The following is a 15,207-nucleotide window of genomic DNA, read 5'->3' on the forward strand; positions in this document are numbered from 1 at the left end:
ATACATATATATGGGGAGGTACTAGCTCCAACTCGGTTTTACAGTGAAAACTGCAGGAACTTAAAAACGGCACTAGGAAACAGACTGAGGAACCAGAGTAAAAGGTTCTCCTGCCACCCGTTCAATTTGTGCTAGATGAACGAACGTCTCTCCACATGCTCAGTTCTGAGAGATAAGTGTGTGTGAAAGCCGTCCTTCACCTAGCTTGTTGGGAACACAAAGTTTCTTTTACGTTGCAAACTCCGCTCTATACATATATATGGGTAGGTACTAGCTCCAAATCGTTTTTACAGTGAAAAATGCAGGAACTTCATACCGGCAATAGGAAACAGCCTGAGGAACCAGAGTAATAGTTTCACCAGCAAACCGTTTCCTTTGTGATAGATGAACAAACGTCTCTCCACATGCTCAGTTCTAAGAGATAAGTGTGTGTGAAAGCCATACTTCACCTAGCTTGTTGGGAACACAAAGTTTTTTATGAGTTGCAAACTCCACTCCATACATAGATTTGGGGAGGTACTAGCTCCAACTAGGATTTACAGTGAAAATGCAGGAACTTCAAACCGGCAATAGGAAACAGACTGAGGAACTAGAGTAATAGTTTCCCCTGCCACCCGTTCCCTTTGTGCTAAATGAACGAACGTCTCTCCACATGCTCAGTTCTGAGAGATAAGTGTGTGTGAATGCCATCCTTCACCTAGCTTGTTGGGAACACAAAGTTTCTTTTCAGTTGCAAACTCCTTCTCAAACATATATATGGGGAAGTACTAGCTCCAACTCTGTTTAACAGTGAAAACTGCAGGAAAATCAAACCTGCACTAGGAAACTGACTGAGAAACCAGAGTAAAAGTTTCTCCTGCAAACCGTTCCATTTGTGCTAGATGAACGAAAGTCTCACCACATACTCAGTTCTGAGAAATAAGTGTGTGTGAAAGCCGTCCTTCACCTAGCTTGTTGGGAACACAAATTTTCTTTTCAGATGCCAACTCCACTCCATACATATATATGGGGTGGTACAAGCTCCAACACAGTTTTACAGTGAAAACTGCGGGAACTTCAAACCGGAAGTAGAAAACAGACTGAGAAACCAGAGTAAAAGTTTCTCCTGCAACCAGATCTCTTTGTGCTAGATGTACGAATGTCCCTCCACATGCTGAGTTCTGAGAAATAATTGTGTGTGAATGCCATCCTTCACCTAGCTTGTTGGGAACACAAAGATTCTTTTCAGTTGCAAACTCCATACATATATATTGGGAGGTATTATCTCCAACTCGGTTTTACAGTGGAAACTGCAAGAACTTCAAAACAGCACACGGAAACTGACTGAGAAAGCAGAGAAAAATTTCTCCTACAACCTGTTACCTATTTGCTAGATGAAAGCAGGTCTCTGCATATGCTCAGTTCTGAGAGATAAGTGTGTGTGAAAGCCGTCCTTCACCTAGCTAGTTGGGAACTCAATGTTTCCTTTCAGTTGCAAATTTACTCCATACATATATATGGGGAGGTAATAGCTCCAACTCGGTTTTACAGTGAAAACTTCAGGACCTTCAAACCGGCACTAGGAAACAGACTGAGAAACGAGAGTTAAAGTTTCCCCTGCAACCTGTTCCCTTTGTGCTAGATGAACGAATGTCTCTCCACATGCTCAGTTCTGAGAGATAAGTGTGTGTGAAAGCCGTCCTTCACCTAGCTTGTTGGGAACACAAAGATTATTTTCAGTTGCAAACTCCAATCCATACATATATATGGTGTGGAAATAGCTCCAACACAGTTTAACAGTGAAAACTGCAGGAAATTATAACCGGCACTAGGAAACAGACTGAGAAACCAGAGTAAAAGTTTCTCGTGCAACCCCTTCCCTTTGTGCTAGATGAACGAATGTCTCTCCACATGCTCATTTCTGAGAGATAACTGTGTGTGAATGCCATCCTTCACCAGCTTGATGGAAACACAAAGATTCTTTTCAGTTGCAAACTCCATATATATATAATGGGAGGTAGTATCTCAAACTCGGTTTTACACTGAAAACTGCAAGAACTTCAAAAAAGCACAAGGAATCTGACTGAGAAACCAGAGAAAAATTTCTCCTACAACCTGTTCCCAATTTGCTAGATGAAAGCAAGTCTTTTCATATGCTCAGTTTTCAGAGATAAGTGTGGGTGAAAGCCGTCCTTCACCTAGTTTGTTGGGAACACAAAGTTTCTTTACAGTTGCAAACTCCACTCCATACATATATATTGGGAGGTGGTATCTAAAACTCGGTTTTACAGTGAAAACTGCAGGAACTTCAAACCGGCACTAGGAAACAGAGTGAGAAACCAGAGTAAAATTTCCCCTACAACCAGTTCCCTTTGTGCTAGGTGAAAGAACGTCTCTCCACATGCTCAGTTCTGAGAGATAAATGTGTGTGAAAGCCGTCCTTCACCTAGCTTGTTTTGAACACAAAGTTTCTTTTCAGTTGCAATCTCCACTCCATACATATATATGGGGAGGTACAAGCTCCAACTCGGTTTTACAGTGAAAACTGCAGGAACTTCAAACCGGCACTAGGAAACAGACTGAGGAACCATATTAAAAGTTTCTCCTGCAACACGTTCCCTTAGTGCTAGATGAACGAACGTATCTCCACATGCTCAGTTCTGAGAGATAAGTGTGTGTGAAAGACCCCCTTCACCTAGCTTGTTGGGAACACAAAGTTTCTTTTCAGTTGCAAACTCCACTCCATACATATATATGGGGAGGTACTAGCTCCAACTCGGTTTTACAGTGAAAACTGCAGGAACTTAAAAACGGCACTAGGAAACAGACTGAGGAACCAGAGTAAAAGGTTCTCCTGCCACCCGTTCAATTTGTGCTAGATGAACGAACGTCTCTCCACATGCTCAGTTCTGAGAGATAAGTGTGTGTGAAAGCCGTCCTTCACCTAGCTTGTTGGGAACACAAAGTTTCTTTTACGTTGCAAACTCCGCTCTATACATATATATGGTTAGGTACTAGCTCCAAATCGTTTTTACAGTGAAAAATGCAGGAACTTCATACCGGCAATAGGAAACAGCCTGAGGAACCAGAGTAATAGTTTCACCAGCAAACCGTTTCCTTTGTGATAGATGAACAAACGTCTCTCCACATGCTCAGTTCTAAGAGATAAGTGTGTGTGAAAGCCATACTTCACCTAGCTTGTTGGGAACACAAAGTTTTTTATGAGTTGCAAACTCCACTCCATACATAGATTTGGGGAGGTACTAGCTCCAACTAGGATTTACAGTGAAAATGCAGGAACTTCAAACCGGCAATAGGAAACAGACTGAGGAACTAGAGTAATAGTTTCCCCTGCCACCCGTTCCCTTTGTGCTAAATGAACGAACGTCTCTCCACATGCTCAGTTCTGAGAGATAAGTGTGTGTGAATGCCATCCTTCACCTAGCTTGTTGGGAACACAAAGTTTCTTTTCAGTTGCAAACTCCTTCTCAAACATATATATGGGGAAGTACTAGCTCCAACTCTGTTTAACAGTGAAAACTGCAGGAAAATCAAACCTGCACTAGGAAACTGACTGAGAAACCAGAGTAAAAGTTTCTCCTGCAAACCGTTCCATTTGTGCTAGATGAACGAAAGTCTCACCACATACTCAGTTCTGAGAAATAAGTGTGTGTGAAAGCCGTCCTTCACCTAGCTTGTTGGGAACACAAATTTTCTTTTCAGATGCCAACTCCACTCCATACATATATATGGGGTGGTACAAGCTCCAACACAGTTTTACAGTGAAAACTGCGGGAACTTCAAACCGGAAGTAGAAAACAGACTGAGAAACCAGAGTAAAAGTTTCTCCTGCAACCAGATCTCTTTGTGCTAGATGTACGAATGTCCCTCCACATGCTGAGTTCTGAGAAATAATTGTGTGTGAATGCCATCCTTCACCTAGCTTGTTGGGAACACAAAGATTCTTTTCAGTTGCAAACTCCATACATATATATTGGGAGGTATTATCTCCAACTCGGTTTTACAGTGGAAACTGCAAGAACTTCAAAACAGCACACGGAAACTGACTGAGAAAGCAGAGAAAAATTTCTCCTACAAACTGTTACCTATTTGCTAGATGAAAGCAGGTCTCTGCATATGCTCAGTTCTGAGAGATAAGTGTGTGTGAAAGCCGTCCTTCACCTAGCTAGTTGGGAACTCAATGTTTCCTTTCAGTTGCAAATTTACTCCATACATATATATGGGGAGGTAATAGCTCCAACTCGGTTTTACAGTGAAAACTTCAGGACCTTCAAACCGGCACTAGGAAACAGACTGAGAAACGAGAGTTAAAGTTTCCCCTGCAACCTGTTCCCTTTGTGCTAGATGAACGAATGTCTCTCCACATGCTCAGTTCTGAGAGATAAGTGTGTGTGAAAGCCGTCCTTCACCTAGCTTGTTGGGAACACAAAGATTATTTTCAGTTGCAAACTCCAATCCATACATATATATGGTGTGGAACTAGCTCCAACACAGTTTAACAGTGAAAACTGCAGGAAATTATAACCGGCACTAGGAAACAGACTGAGAAACCAGAGTAAAAGTTTCTCGTGCAACCCCTTCCCTTTGTGCTAGATGAACGAATGTCTCTCCACATGCTCATTTCTGAGAGATAACTGTGTGTGAATGCCATCCTTCACCAGCTTGATGGAAACACAAAGATTCTTTTCAGTTGCAAACTCCATATATATATAATGGGAGGTAGTATCTCAAACTCGGTTTTACACTGAAAACTGCAAGAACTTCAAAAAAGCACAAGGAATCTGACTGAGAAACCAGAGAAAAATTTCTCCTACAACCTGTTCCCAATTTGCTAGATGAAAGCAAGTCTCTGCATATGCTCAGTTCTGAGAGATAATTGTGGGTGAAAGCCGTCCTTCAACTAGCTTGTTGGGAACACAAAGTTTCTTTTCATTTGCAAACTCCACTCCATACATATATATGGGGAGGTAATAGCTCCAACTCTTTTTAACAATGAATACTGCAGGAACATCAAACCTGCACTAGGAAACAGACTGAGAAACGAGAGCAAAAGTATCCCCTGCAACCCGATCCCGTTGTGCTAGATGAACGAATGTCTCTCCACATGCTCAGTTTTGAGAGATAAGTGTGTGTGAAAGCCGTCCTTCACCTTGCTTGTTGGGAACACAGTGTTTCTTTTAAGTTGCAAACCCCATTCCAGACATATATAGGGGGAGGTACAACTCCAACACGGTTTTACAGTGAAAACTGCAGGAATTGCAATGCGGCACTAGGAAACAGACTGAGAAACCAGAGAAAAATTTCCCCTGCAACCCGTTCCCTTTGTGCTAGATGAACGAACGTCTCTCCCCATGCTCAGTTCTGAGAGATAAATGTGTGTGAATGCCATCCTTCACCAGCTTGTTGGAAACACAAAGATTCTTTTCAGTTGCAAACTACATACGTATATATTGGGAGGAAGTATCTCCAACTCAGTTTTACAGTGAAAACTGCAAGAAGTTCAAAAAGCACAAGGAAACTGACTGAGACACAAGAGAAAAATTTCTCCTACAACCTGTTCCCTATTTGCTAGATGAAAGCAAGTCTTTGCATATGCTCAGTTTTCAGAGATAAGTGTGGGTGAAAGCCGTCCTTCACCTAGTTTGTTGGGAACACAAAGTTTCTTTACAGTTGCAAACTCCACTCCATACATATATATTGGGAGGTGGTATCTAAAACTCGGTTTTACAGTGAAAACTGCAGGAACTTCAAACCGGCACTAGGAAACAGAGTGAGAAACCAGAGTAAAATTTCCCCTACAACCAGTTCCCTTTGTGCTAGGTGAAAGAACGTCTCTCCACATGCTCAGTTCTGAGAGATAAGTGTGTGTGAAAGACCCCCTTCACCTATCTTGTTGGGAACACAAAGTTTCTTTTCAGTTGCCAACTCCAATCCATACATATATATGGGGTGGTACAAGCTCCAACACAGTTTTACAGTGAAAACTGCGGGAACTTCAAACCGGAAGTAGAAAACAGACTGAGAAACCAGAGTAAAAGTTTCTCCTGCAACCAGATCTCTTTGTGCTAGATGTACGAATGTCCCTCCACATGCTGAGTTCTGAGAAATAATGTGTGTGAATGCCATCCTTCACCTAGCTTGTTGGGAACACAAAGATTCTTTTCAGTTGCAAACTCCATACATATATATTGGGAGGTATTATCTCCAACTCGGTTTTACAGTGGAAACTGCAAGAACTTCAAAACAGCACACGGAAACTGACTGAGAAAGCAGAGAAAAATTTCTCCTACAACCTGTTACCTATTTGCTAGATGAAAGCACGTCTCTGCATATGCTCAGTTCTGAGAGATAAGTGTGTGTGAAAGCCGTCCTTCACCTAGCTAGTTGGGAACTCAATGTTTCCTTTCAGTTGCAAATTTACTCCATACATATATATGGGGAGGTAATAGCTCCAACTCGGTTTTACAGTGAAAACTTCAGGACCTTCAAACCGGCACTAGGAAACAGACTGAGAAACGAGAGTTAAAGTTTCCCCTGCAACCTGTTCCCTTTGTGCTAGATGAACGAATGTCTCTCCACATGCTCAGTTCTGAGAGATAAGTGTGTGTGAAAGCCGTCCTTCACCTAGCTTGTTGGGAACACAAAGTTTCTTTTCAGTTGCAAACTCCACTCCATACATATATATGGGGAGGTACTAGCTCCAACTCTGTTTTACAGTGAAAACTGCAGGAACTTAAAAACGGCACTAGGAAACAGACTGAGGAACCAGAGTAAAAGGTTCTCCTGCCACCCGTTCAATTTGTGCTAGATGAACGAACGTCTCTCCACATGCTCAGTTCTGAGAGATAAGTGTGTGTGAAAGCCGTCCTTCACCTAGCTTGTTGGGAACACAAAGTTTCTTTTACGTTGCAAACTCCGCTCTATACATATATATGGTTAGGTACTAGCTCCAAATCGTTTTTACAGTGAAAAATGCAGGAACTTCATACCGGCAATAGGAAACAGCCTGAGGAACCAGAGTAATAGTTTCACCAGCAAACCGTTTCCTTTGTGATAGATGAACAAACGTCTCTCCACATGCTCAGTTCTAAGAGATAAGTGTGTGTGAAAGCCATACTTCACCTAGCTTGTTGGGAACACAAAGTTTTTTATGAGTTGCAAACTCCACTCCATACATAGATTTGGGGAGGTACTAGCTCCAACTAGGATTTACAGTGAAAATGCAGGAACTTCAAACCGGCAATAGGAAACAGACTGAGGAACTAGAGTAATAGTTTCCCCTGCCACCCGTTCCCTTTGTGCTAAATGAACGAACGTCTCTCCACATGCTCAGTTCTGAGAGATAAGTGTGTGTGAATGCCATCCTTCACCTAGCTTGTTGGGAACACAAAGTTTCTTTTCAGTTGCAAACTCCTTCTCAAACATATATATGGGGAAGTACTAGCTCCAACTCTGTTTAACAGTGAAAACTGCAGGAAAATCAAACCTGCACTAGGAAACTGACTGAGAAACCAGAGTAAAAGTTTCTCCTGCAAACCGTTCCATTTGTGCTAGATGAACGAAAGTCTCACCACATACTCAGTTCTGAGAAATAAGTGTGTGTGAAAGCCGTCCTTCACCTAGCTTGTTGGGAACACAAATTTTCTTTTCAGATGCCAACTCCACTCCATACATATATATGGGGTGGTACAAGCTCCAACACAGTTTTACAGTGAAAACTGCGGGAACTTCAAACCGGAAGTAGAAAACAGACTGAGAAACCAGAGTAAAAGTTTCTCCTGCAACCAGATCTCTTTGTGCTAGATGTACGAATGTCCCTCCACATGCTGAGTTCTGAGAAATAATTGTGTGTGAATGCCATCCTTCACCTAGCTTGTTGGGAACACAAAGATTCTTTTCAGTTGCAAACTCCATACATATATATTGGGAGGTATTATCTCCAACTCGGTTTTACAGTGGAAACTGCAAGAACTTCAAAACAGCACACGGAAACTGACTGAGAAAGCAGAGAAAAATTTCTCCTACAACCTGTTACCTATTTGCTAGATGAAAGCAGGTCTCTGCATATGCTCAGTTCTGAGAGATAAGTGTGTGTGAAAGCCGTCCTTCACCTAGCTAGTTGGGAACTCAATGTTTCCTTTCAGTTGCAAATTTACTCCATACATATATATGGGGAGGTAATAGCTCCAACTCGGTTTTACAGTGAAAACTTCAGGACCTTCAAACCGGCACTAGGAAACAGACTGAGAAACGAGAGTTAAAGTTTCCCCTGCAACCTGTTCCCTTTGTGCTAGATGAACGAATGTCTCTCCACATGCTCAGTTCTGAGAGATAAGTGTGTGTGAAAGCCGTCCTTCACCTAGCTTGTTGGGAACACAAAGATTATTTTCAGTTGCAAACTCCAATCCATACATATATATGGTGTGGAACTAGCTCCAACACAGTTTAACAGTGAAAACTGCAGGAAATTATAACCGGCACTAGGAAACAGACTGAGAAACCAGAGTAAAAGTTTCTCGTGCAACCCCTTCCCTTTGTGCTAGATGAACGAATGTCTCTCCACATGCTCATTTCTGAGAGATAACTGTGTGTGAATGCCATCCTTCACCAGCTTGATGGAAACACAAAGATTCTTTTCAGTTGCAAACTCCATATATATATAATGGGAGGTAGTATCTCAAACTCGGTTTTACACTGAAAACTGCAAGAACTTCAAAAAAGCACAAGGAATCTGACTGAGAAACCAGAGAAAAATTTCTCCTACAACCTGTTCCCAATTTGCTAGATGAAAGCAAGTCTCCGCATATGCTCAGTTCTGAGAGATAATTGTGGGTGAAAGCCGTCCTTCAACTAGCTTGTTGGGAACACAAAGTTTCTTTTCATTTGCAAACTCCACTCCATACATATATATGGGGAGGTAATAGCTCCAACTCTTTTTAACAATGAATACTGCAGGAACATCAAACCTGCACTAGGAAACAGACTGAGAAACGAGAGCAAAAGTATCCCCTGCAACCCGATCCCGTTGTGCTAGATGAACGAATGTCTCTCCACATGCTCAGTTTTGAGAGATAAGTGTGTGTGAAAGCCGTCCTTCACCTTGCTTGTTGGGAACACAGTGTTTCTTTTAAGTTGCAAACCCCATTCCAGACATATATAGGGGGAGGTACAACTCCAACACGGTTTTACAGTGAAAACTGCAGGAATTGCAATGCGGCACTAGGAAACAGACTGAGAAACCAGAGAAAAATTTCCCCTGCAACCCGTTCCCTTTGTGCTAGATGAACGAACGTCTCTCCCCATGCTCAGTTCTGAGAGATAAATGTGTGTGAATGCCATCCTTCACCAGCTTGTTGGAAACACAAAGATTCTTTTCAGTTGCAAACTACATACGTATATATTGGGAGGAAGTATCTCCAACTCAGTTTTACAGTGAAAACTGCAAGAAGTTCAAAAAGCACAAGGAAACTGACTGAGACACAAGAGAAAAATTTCTCCTACAACCTGTTCCCTATTTGCTAGATGAAAGCAAGTCTTTGCATATGCTCAGTTTTCAGAGATAAGTGTGGGTGAAAGCCGTCCTTCACCTAGTTTGTTGGGAACACAAAGTTTCTTTACAGTTGCAAACTCCACTCCATACATATATATTGGGAGGTGGTATCTAAAACTCGGTTTTACAGTGAAAACTGCAGGAACTTCAAACCGGCACTAGGAAACAGAGTGAGAAACCAGAGTAAAATTTCCCCTACAACCAGTTCCCTTTGTGCTAGGTGAAAGAACGTCTCTCCACATGCTCAGTTCTGAGAGATAAATGTGTGTGAAAGCCGTCCTTCACCTAGCTTGTTTTGAACACAAAGTTTCTTTTCAGTTGCAATCTCCACTCCATACATATATATGGGGAGGTACAAGCTCCAACTCGGTTTTACAGTGAAAACTGCAGGAACTTCAAACCGGCACTAGGAAACAGACTGAGGAACCATATTAAAAGTTTCTCCTGCAACACGTTCCCTTAGTGCTAGATGAACGAACGTATCTCCACATGCTCAGTTCTGAGAGATAAGTGTGTGTGAAAGACCCCCTTCACCTATCTTGTTGGGAACACAAAGTTTCTTTTCAGTTGCCAACTCCAATCCATACATATATATGGGGTGGTACAAGCTCCAACTCCGTTTTACAGTGAAAACTGCAGGAACTTCAAACCGGCACTAGGGTACAGACTGAGGAACCAGAGTAAAAGTTTCCCCTGCAACCAGTTCCCTTAGTGCTAGATGAACGAAAGGCTCTCTACATGCTCAGATTTGAGAGATAAGTGTTTGTGAAAGCCGTCCTTCACCTAGCTTGTTGGGAACACAAAGTTTCTTTTCAGTTGCAAACCCCACTCCATACATATATATGCGGAGGTTCTAGCTCCAAATCAGTTTTACAGTGAAAACGGCAGGAACTTCAAACCGGCACTAGGAAACAGAGTGAGAAACCAGAGTAAAATTTCCCCTGCAACCCGTTCCCTTTGTGCTAGATGAACGAAGGTGTCTCCACTAGCTCAGTTCTGAGAAATAATTGTGTGTGAATGCCATCCTTCAACTAGCTTGTTGGGAACACAAAGATTCTTTTCAGTTGCCAACTCCACTCCATACATATATTTGGGGAGGTAATAGCTCCAACTCGGTTTTACAGTGAAAACTGCAAGAACTTCAAAAAAGCACAAGGAAACTGACTGAGAAACAAGAGAAAAATTTCTCCTACAACCTGTTACCTATTTGCTAGATGAAAGCATGTCTCTGCATATGCTCAGTTCTGAGAGATAAGTGTGGGTGAAAGCCGTCCTTCACCTACCTTGTTTTGAACACAAAGTTTCTTTTCATTTGCAATCTCCACTCCATACATATATATGGGGAAGTACAAGCTCCAACTCTGTTTTACAGTGAAAACTGCAGGAACTTCAAACCGGCACTAGGAAACAGACTGAGGAACCGTATAAAAAGTTTCTCCTGCAACCCGTTCCCATAGTGCTAGATGAACGAACGTCTCTCCACATGCTCAGTTCTGAGAGATAAGTGTGTGTGAAAGACGTTATTTATGTAGCTTTTTGGGAACACAAAGTATCTTTTCAGTTGCAAACTCCACTCCATACATATATATGGGGACGTACTTGCTCCAACACTGTTTTACGGTGAAAAATGCAGGAACTTCAAAACGGCACTAAGAAACAGACTGAGAAACCAGAGTAAAAGTTTCTCGTGCAACCCGTTCCCTTTGTGCTAGATGAACGAACGTCTCTCCACATGCTCATTTCTGAGAGAGAAATCTGTGTGTGAAAGCCGTCCTTCAACTAGTTTGTTGGGAACACAAAGTTTCTTTTAATTTGCAAACTCCACTCCATACATATATATTGGGAGGTGTTATCTCCAACACGGTTTTACAGTGAAAACTGCAGGAACTTCAAACCGGCAGTAGGAAACAGAGTGAGAAACCAGAGTAAAATTTCCCCTGCAACCAGTTCCATTTGTGCTAGGTGAACTAACGTCTCTCCACATGCTCTGTTCTGAGAGATAAGTGTGTGTGAAAGACTCCCTTCACATAGCTTGTTGGGAACACAAAGTTTCTTTTCAGTTGCAAACTCCACTCCATACATATATATGCGGAGGTTCTAGCTCCAAATTGGTTTTACAGTGAAAACTGCAGGAACTTCAAACCGGCACTAGGAAACAGATTGAGAAAGAAGAGTAAAATTTCCCCTGCAAACCGTTCCCTTTGTGCTAGGTGAACGAATGTGTCTCCACATGCTCAGTTCTGAGAAATAATTGTGTTTGAATGCCATCCTTCAAATAGCTTGTTGGGAACACAAAGATTCTTTTCAGTTGCCAACTCCACTCCATACATATATATGGGGAGGTACTAGCTCCAACTCGGTATTACACTGAAACTGCAAAAACTTCAAAAAAGCACAAGGAAACTGACTGAGAAACAAGAGAAATATTTCTCCTACAACCTGTTACCTATTTGCTAGATGAAAGCACGTCTCTGCATATGCTCAGTTTTGAGAGATAAGTGTGGGTGAAAACCGTCCTTCACCTAGATTGTTTTGAACACAAAGTTTCTTTTCATTTGCAATCTCCACTCCACACATATATATGGGGATGTACAAGCTCCAACTCGGTTTTACAGTGAAAACTGCAGGAACTTCAAACCGGCACTAGGAAACGGACTGAGGAACCATATTAAAAGTTTCTCCTGCAAACCGTTCCCTTAGTTCTAGATGAACGAACGTCTCTCCACATGCTCAGTTCTGAGAGATAAGTGTGGGTGAAACACCCACTTCTCCTAGCTTGTTGGGAACACAAAGTTTCTTTTCAGTTGCAAACTGCACTCCATACATATATATGGGGAGGTACTAGCTCCAACACTGTTTTACAGTGAAAACTGCAGGAACTTAAAACCGGAACTAGAAAACAGACTGAGAAACGAGAGTAAAAGTTTCTCCTGCAACCAGTTCTCTTTTTGCTAGATGTACGAATGTCTCTCCACATGCTGAGTTCTTAGAAATAATTGTGTGTGAATGCCAACCTTCATCTAGCTTGTTGGGAACACAAAGATCCTTTTCAGTTGCAAACTCCATACATATATATAGGGAGGTAGTATCTCCAAATCGGTTTTATAGTGAAAACTGCAAGAACTTCAAAACAGCACAAGGAAACTGACTGAGAAACCAGAGAAAAATTTCTCCTACAACCTGTTACCTATTTGCTAGATGAAAGAACGTCTCAGCATATGCTCAGTTCTGAGAGATAAGTGTGGGTGAAAGCCGTCCTTCACCTAGCTTGTTGGGAACACAAAGTTTCTTTTCATTTGCAATCTCCACTCCATACATATATATGGGTAGGTACAAGATCCAACACGGTTTTACAGTGAAAACTGCAGTAACTTCAAAAAAGCACAAGGAAACTGACTGAGACACAAGAGAAAAATTTCTCCTACAACCTGATACATATTTGCTAGATGAAAGCACATCTCTGCATATGCTCAGTTCTGAGAGATAAGTGTGGGTGAAAGCCATACTTCACCTAGCTAGTTGGGAACTCAATGTTTCCTTTCAGTTGCAAACTCCACTCCATACATATATATGGGGAGGTAATAGCTCCAACTCGGTTTTACAGTGAAAACTTCAAGACCTTCAAACCGGCACTAGGAAACAGACTGAGAAACGCGAGTAAAAGTTTAACCTGCAACCCATTCCCTTTGTGCTAGATGAACGAATGTCTCTCCACATGCTCAGTTCTGAGAGATAAGTGTGTGTGAAAGCCATCCTTCACCTAGCATGTTGGGAACACAAAGTTTCTTTTCAGTTGCAAACTGCCCTCCATACATATATATGGGGAGGTACTAGCTCCAACTCGGTTTTACAGTGAAAACTGCAGGAATTGCAAACCGGCACTAGGAAACAGACTGAGAAACCTGAGTAAAATTTCCCCTGCAACCCGTTCCCTTTGTGCTAGATGAACGAACGTCTCTCCACATGTTCAGTTCTGAGAGATAACTGTGTGTGAATGCAAACCTTCAACAGCTTGTTGGAAACACAAAGATTATTTTCAGTTGCCAACTCCACTCCATACATATATATGGGGAGGTACTAGCTCCAACTCGGTTTTACAGTGAAAACTGCAAGAACTTCAAAAAAGCACAAGGAAAATGACTGAGAAACAAGAGAAAAATTTTTCCTACAACCTGTTACCTATCTGTTAGATGAAAGCACGTCTCTGCATATGCTCAGTTCTGAGAGATAAGTGTTGGTGAAAGCCGTCCTTAACCTAGCTTGTTGGGAACACAAAGTATTTTTTCAGTTGCAATCTCCAATCCATACATATATATGGGGAGGTACAAACACCAAATCGGTTTTACAGTGAAAACTGCAGGAACTTCAAACCGGAACTAGAAAACAGACTGAGAAACCAGAGTAAAAGTTTCTCCTGCAACCAGTTCCCATTGTGCTAGATGAAAGAACGTCTCTCCACATGCTCAGTTCTGAGAGATAACTGTGTGTGAAAGCCGTCCTTCACCTAGCTTGTTGGGAACACAAAGTTTCTTTTCAGTTGCAAACTCCACTCCATACATATATATGGGGAGGTACTATCTCCAACTCGGTTTTACAGTGAAAACTGCAGGAACTTCAAACCGGCATTAGGAAACTGACTGAGAAACCAGAGTAAAAGTTTCTCCTGCAACCAGTTCCCTTTTTGCTAGATGAACGAAGGTGTCTCCACATGCTCAGTTCTGAGAAATAATTGTGTGTGAATGCCATTTTTCAACTAGCTTGTTGGGAACACAAAGATGCTTTTCAGTTGCCAACTCCATACATATATATGGGGAGGTACTAGCTCCAACTCGGTTTTACAGTGAAAACTGCAAGAACTTCAAAAGAGCACAAAGAAACTGACTGAGAAACAAGAGAAAAATTTCTCCAACTTCCTGTTACCAATTTGCTAGATGAAAACACGTCTCTGCATATGCTCAGTTCTGAGAGATAAGTGTGGGTGAAAGCCGTCCTTCACCTAGCTTGTTGGAACACAAAGTTTCTTTTCAGTTGCAATCTCCACTCTATACATATATATGGAGAGGTACAAGCTGCAACTCGGTTTTACAGTGAAAACTGCAGGAACTTCAAACCGGCACTAGGAAACACACTGAGGAACCATATTAATAATTTCTCCTGCAACCCGTTCCCTTAGTGCTAGATGAACGAACGTCTCTCCACATGCTCAGTCCTGAGAGATAAGTGTGTGTGAAAGACTCACTTCACCTAGCTTGTTGGGAACACAAAGTTTCTTTTCAGTTGCAAACTCCACTCCATACATATATATGGGTAGGTACTAGCTCCAACACTGTTTTACAGTGAAAACTGCAGGAACTTCAAACCGGAACTAGAAAACAGACTGAGAAACCAGAGTAAAAGTTTCTCCTGCAACCAGTTCTCTTTGTGCTAGATGTACGAATGTCTCTCCACATGCTGAGTTCTGAGAAATAATTGTGTGTGAATGCCATCCTTCACCTAGCTTGTTGGGAACACAAAGATACTTTTCAGTTGCAAAATCCATACATATATATTGGGAGGTAGTATCTCCAACTCGGTTTTACAGTGAAAACTGCAAGAACTTCAAAAAAGCACAAGGAAACTGACTGAGAAACCCGAGAAAAATTTCTCCTACAACGTGT

Source organism: Camelus dromedarius, chromosome 23 (assembly GCF_036321535.1).
Source record: "Camelus dromedarius isolate mCamDro1 chromosome 23, mCamDro1.pat, whole genome shotgun sequence".
In the NCBI taxonomy this organism is placed as follows: Eukaryota; Metazoa; Chordata; class Mammalia; order Artiodactyla; family Camelidae; genus Camelus; species Camelus dromedarius.